This window comes from Barbatula barbatula (assembly GCF_947034865.1).
Source record: "Barbatula barbatula genome assembly, chromosome: 23".
NCBI classification, from domain to species: domain Eukaryota; kingdom Metazoa; phylum Chordata; class Actinopteri; order Cypriniformes; family Nemacheilidae; genus Barbatula; species Barbatula barbatula.
The window spans coordinates 9,911,596-9,917,595 of record NC_136786.1 but is presented as its reverse complement, the minus strand read 5'-3'; the positions used below and the strand labels follow the sequence as shown (position 1 = coordinate 9,917,595).

Here is a 6,000-nt window from a genome sequence, read left to right as displayed (position 1 = left end):
AAAACTGATTTCATGTTGTTCATTCCCTCCCTTGCTTGCTTCAGCTTTAATCCTCACAGTACAATGGCCTGTAAACTAGGCCATCAGTACTGCTTAGCGTGTTGACAAAATGTGGATGAAAGCGTCTGAAATCTGAATGAAAATGTAATTAATGAAAATGTAATGTCACGGAGCTGCGATCTGCTGGCAGGAAGGTTTGCTTTAGCCTGTTTAGGTTTAAAATGCTAAATTGTAACTGCTGCTAATATTATTATGCCACTATTTGCATACTGTTTATTTAGTTGTGCTAAATATGTTTTGTATGGCTCACTGGAAGTCTAAACACAAACAGCTCAAAGATAAAAATAAGGTGGATGTACAGTGAACAAAATCTTTGCATTTTCTGTCCTCTTGTGACTGACAGGATGTATTGGCCCTGATCATCGGCTGTATGAAAAAAAATAGCTTTTATCGACGATACCAATTATAAGCCAATATATCGGTGTATCTGTAGATGATCATGACCATGTTTATGAGAAACAGGTCGAGATGCAAGAATATGAGAATATCAAGTGCAGCACAAAGTTTTGCACTCAAACTTAGCAGATCTTCAAAGTTCACAAGGGTGAACGCAAGCATCATCTAATCATCTCACCCAAACATTTAATAAGAAACCATGCAATGTGTATAGCTTTGAATGACGCCCTTTCCAATTCTCATTCTTGTAAGCGGAAACTCTGATAAGTGGAGAAATAAAGATAGTTAGTAACTTGACTTGATCAAAGCAGCATCTGGGGAGAGTTCGGCATAAGTTAAAATGTACCCTGACTGCAGGTCAAACTCCAGCCGTTGAGATTGAAAGGGGAGGGATGGGCCTTTTCTTAGCGTTATGATTCAACACAGCAAGTTTTGCAATGCTTTTATTACTTTATAACAGATTTCAAGGTCAAAAGTCTGTGCCTCGGCCCTCATTGTTCTGTCATCCCGAATGCAATGTGTGTGTTTTTATAGGCATGTACATTAAACTCCTTCTCTGTGGTCTCCTTGCAGTGTGAGCAGTGGTGCTGACACGCGAGGTGCACCGTCGTCCATCTTCCACCCCGAGCAACGGCAGCATAATACAACCTCGTCTGAGGACGGGTAAATATACCTAACCGTCGGGCCTGAAGCGAGGCTGCTTGTACGTGTGAGCACGCCACCTCTCAGCATCTTCACTGCTTGCACATGCAGCATGGACGACTGGCCTGCTTTTAAACCCTGAATTTGTGTAGCGTTTCAACTGAAATTAGTTTTTGCATCCCTTTCTTTTAGCATTGCAGCTGCACTCGTCTTTTATGTTACGTTCGCATATTTTACATCCCTGGCTCGTATTCCTTCCCTCTGTCATTTATCAAAGTACAACCAACTCACTCCCGCCCCATGCATGTGGTCTGTTACAGCAAAAACACGTTTTGATATCCATGTGTGTGGATCCTTTACTTGAGGTGAACACTACCCATGTGCAAATCTTCAGTATGTCAGCTTAGTTTATTCTTCTGTTTCAGAAAAGCATAAACTTTGTAGTTGATCTCTTGAGATGCTTTAAAACATTACTTGCACCTCACATACATGTTCACAATTTCTGCATGATGCTGGTATTTACTTTTGTTGCACCTTGTTTGATAACGTTTGTTGAAAACATCGCTTTTCATTCAGGTGTTGTTACGTATGACTTGCCATCAAGATACACTAAGGAATTTAAAACATGTATTTGTGGCTGTTGCTTTAAAAGAAAGAATTCAGATATATCTAAAGAGAAAATACCAGACGGAGCCAGGTATTTTCTGTTCATGTTTCGATAATATAAATGGCTGTGCAATGTTAAAAAGCAAGATGGATTACAAAACAATTTTTAGTAGACTAGGTTACAGATTTGTTGCTGGTTCTTTAAAAAGCAAAACATATGCGTTTCATATTGGCAAATGTCTTCTCCCATAAGTTCATATTATTTATGGAAGATGCTAAAAATAAAACTGTAAAAAACAAGACATCGGTGTTTAAATTGATCAATTATTGGTTTTAAATATTTGTAAGCATCATAAAATATAATCTTTCATTCATATATTCAAATATTTGTTTATTAAAAAGGTTTGTACATTCTGAATGAGTATAGTTAGCTACATTTACTCTCATCTGTTGCAGTGTTCTCAGGTAGGGAGGTCAAAGGTCAGCATTCTCTTTTGCAAAACAGCTGTGTTATCTTTTGCTCACACAAAATAGGAAGAAAATGCAAGTTTCCCCAATTCGCTTCTTGATTCATCAAGTCATCATCTAAATGTTTATAAGCAGACGGCCTTGAATTGCCATTTATTCCCATTTCACACTCCGGACGGCTTGACATTTTTTAGGGTTTTGCATCACATATTATTATTAGCAGGACTAAACCAAAGAGGTGATGTTCACAAAACAACTTCTATTCATAGGAGCGTGTTTAGATTTCAGATAACTGGTGACGTTCAGCGATCGTATGAGTCATGGCCTGTTGCTCAAACAACGGTCTCGAGTGCCTGCAGTCGCCCATGCTCAGACTTGTGGTGCATCGGTTGAAAAGTCACAGAACAGGACCAAACTGTTTATCTCATACCGGCAGACAATAGAGCTTAACACCAAATTCGAAGAATCTACCTGATCTTACTTTATGGCTTTGTGAGACTTTCTCCATCAGTCTGTAAAGTTGTTTCGTTTGGACATTGAGGATGTTGAGTTAATGATGACACACCGTGCGGTGGTTGGGCCTGAGGCTTGTTTGAGAGGTGAGGCACTCTGTTATCCAGCAAGAACCTGTTTGAGTGGCTTCAGGCCTGAGATGAAAGAGATACTGCGATCTCGTGGCAAACAACAGCCACACAAAAGATGTTTTAACTAAACACCACATCAGAACAAGACATAGGCCGATTTGCGAATGGTTGTGATAATGAATTTTATGTGACAATTTAAAATCCACTCCAACGTGAACTAGCATGTTTTTTCTTATTTCATTGAAGATGACCAGACTGAGAAAAATAAGATGAAGACATAAGCACTTCTTATGTTTGCTGATGGTTCATTTTGTTGGTGTGTTTTTGTGCTTTTTTTTCGCTGATCGTATGTTGTTTCTGTTCCGCTCCTGAGGCAGTGAACTAATTTTTTTAGAGGGAAGTTCTTCATTTTTCTCACCCTCGTTGGACCATTTTGGTCAGGCTTGAATTGTGTCGGTTTATGTTAGGCCAGTTCATTTCAACATCCCGTATAACCCCGGAGGCGACAACCTCTACCATCACAGCTCTGAAAAAAGCAAAAACCCCATCCTCTCTGCTAATTTAGCATGAACATGTCTACTAGTGTAAATTCTTATTTTTTTATTGTGAGTTTTAAGCACCTACATGACATACTATCCTCATCCTCATGAGATATGATATTGTTTCTAAAGGCACTTGTCAGATGTCTTTGTTCATTAGAAGTTTTTTCGGTTCTGACAAAAATCACTGATAATCCCTGATTTAGTTCAAATCACTAATCCCGTGTCATGCAATGTCATCGGTTTCCGTTTCTTAATGACCAAGTAAGTAGCAGAAGGAGGCGGGACCAGCAGCTTCACTGTAATGAGCGTTAATATGTCCAACTCATCTCAACGTTGTATGATTTGATATTGTCTCTAAGAAACTGAAGACAAGTTTGGGTGTTACAAAACACCTTGAGACCCACTTCTGATCTGATCTCTAAAAAACCTTAAATTAGGGTTATTACGGTACCATAAACATATCTTATGATATACCTACTGAAGTATCCCCAGACCGAGTAGGATGTTGTGCCATTTTCATAATTAAAATCTGGGAAATAAACCAAATTACATGTTGTGTATTAAACTTTTATATTGTACACTACAATATTTAGTAGTATTAACTGTAGTAATTGGATAATTTGTAGCAAATACTGTAGTATACTTTAATATTTACTATGGATGAACTCAAAAGCACTAGTATCTAGGAAGGCAAGTAAAGTTTGTTGTAGTAAATACTAAATTGGATGTTTCATGTGGGAACGTCAATCATTATCTCGTCCGATTCGTTCAAAGCACAGATTGATTTAGCAGAGAAACACCGCAAAACGCATATGTAAGTGTACGAATAGAGCGGCATCGCAGGTTTTTAAAGCTTTAGCTTCGCAATGCTACCATAGCACCAGTGCACGGTGCAACCCTACCTTGGAGGAAAAAGCTCAAGACATTTGAATGGCTTTTAATCACCACTTGTCAGTGTCAGGTTACAGGATTTGCCGGATTGCAGCAGTTTTTGGCTGGATGTTTGCACAATGCATGCCGAAAAGGACAGTTTTCTGCTGCAGGAAGTTTCTTTTATGACTTTGGATGCGCTTTATGAAGTCCCATTGTGTTTTGCTCTGAACACAAAGCTGGTTCAGGAGGCCATTACACAAAGATCAGAGGCTTATTCCCCATTGAGCCATCTGAAAGCGAGAAGGAGCTTGTGCAAGCGTCAACTCTGGGATTGTGGAACTTGCATGAATGAATCACAAATAAAAGACTTTGAATGAATGGCCAGGAGAGTTTGATTTATTTGAGTAAGAGAGAGAATATTTTAACTCTGTCCTACTTTGGCCCCCTTTCTATATGTATCTGTAAACATAGTGCTCCAGTGAGCTCCCGATCTTTGCCCTTGAGGCTGAGAGAGGAAGAATGAGAAGAGTTTAGGCTGTCATACTGCACACGAGAATGCGTCACAGTCTGTTAAAAAACCTGAAGTAAAGCAATAGTCATGATGGTGACTGAGTGAGCCTTCTTTGTCATTGGGTGTTCAGTGTGTGTGTGAGAGGATTTGTGTAACTCGCTTTGGCAAGTCAGGGCAGGATGCTGACTGAATGGGTGGAGGATGGGCTCCAGCCGCTCAGAATTACTTAAACATACGATTGGTGGAGAGGATAAATGAGGGGAGTGAAAAAAACAAAATCGCTCGCGCTTCACGCAAGGGGTACAGGAGTGTAGCTTCCTTCCTCCGCAGCTTCATTTATCTGTGTTAGCCAATTCTTATTTCACACAAGAGTCTGGATTTCGCCGGTTTCTGGGATGTCAGGAGAGATACTGGAGGCTGTAATAAACAGGCAATATATGGTCACTGGATTTGCTGTTACAACCCCCGTAGACTCTCTGACTAGAAAGAAAGAAAGATCGCCCAAAAATGAAAATTCTTTAATTTATTCACCCTCATTTCTTATCAAATCTGTATGACTTTCTTTCTTCTGCAGAACACAAAAGAAGATATTTTGAAGAACGTGTGGTAGCCGACGTTGGCCTACATTGACTTCTATCGTATGAACACAAAACCAAAGAGACATTTATTTTGTGTTGCACACATATATACAGATTTTGAACGACATGATGGTGAATAAATGATGACCAAATATTTATTTGTTGCCAAACAGAGTCTTTTCTCCTGGCAGGTAAAAATACACAGTCCCAAAAGGCACCAGGGACGCTCAACTCACTCCATTAGGTATCTGCTTGCTTTGGAAGTGCACGTGTCACTTTTGGCAGTTTGGTTTGGAGCTATTGTCTTGGCAGCCATCCTTGGAATGCCCAACCCACCCCAGCTCTGTCATTTGTATCCCAGGAGTGAGGCCAATTACTTGAACGAGATTGAATTTGGGCCAGATCTGTTCTGAAACTGTTCTGGAAGGGGCAAATCTTGTAAGCTAAGGGTTTTGACTAAATGAAGTGCTTGGGTTTGTGGCTGGTGGTGGATGCTTTGGCTTCCTGCCCAAATATAATAGTAAATTTAGATTGGGAATGCATCTCTAATAAAAAGTCAGGTGCTATGTGGACACGGCAGTCACATGTGTGTCCTGTGGTAAAGTAGAGGGGATGACAAGTTTGTGACGAAATCTTCAAAGTTAATAGATCAAAAGGCTGTGACAATATTTTGATGTGGCGATTGGAGTGATGCAAATTGGCCATGGTTTTGTACATAGAATAGTTATGGTTCTTGTATC

General features: G+C 39.8%; 1 protein-coding gene across 3 annotated transcripts in view; it reads left to right on the top strand.

Moving 5' to 3' along the window:
• Nucleotides 1-6,000, top strand: part of rreb1a (ras responsive element binding protein 1a) — a 45,788-nt gene that overhangs the window by 15,515 nt on the left and 24,273 nt on the right. Inside the window, exon 2 of one of the 3 annotated variants that reach the window (XM_079447304.1) lies at nucleotides 1,030-1,119. The exons of the other annotated variants lie outside the window; for them this stretch is intronic. The gene's annotated coding sequence lies outside the window, so the exon portion shown is untranslated. The remainder of the gene's footprint in view (nucleotides 1-1,029; nucleotides 1,120-6,000) is intronic. 3 annotated transcript variants of the gene reach the window in all.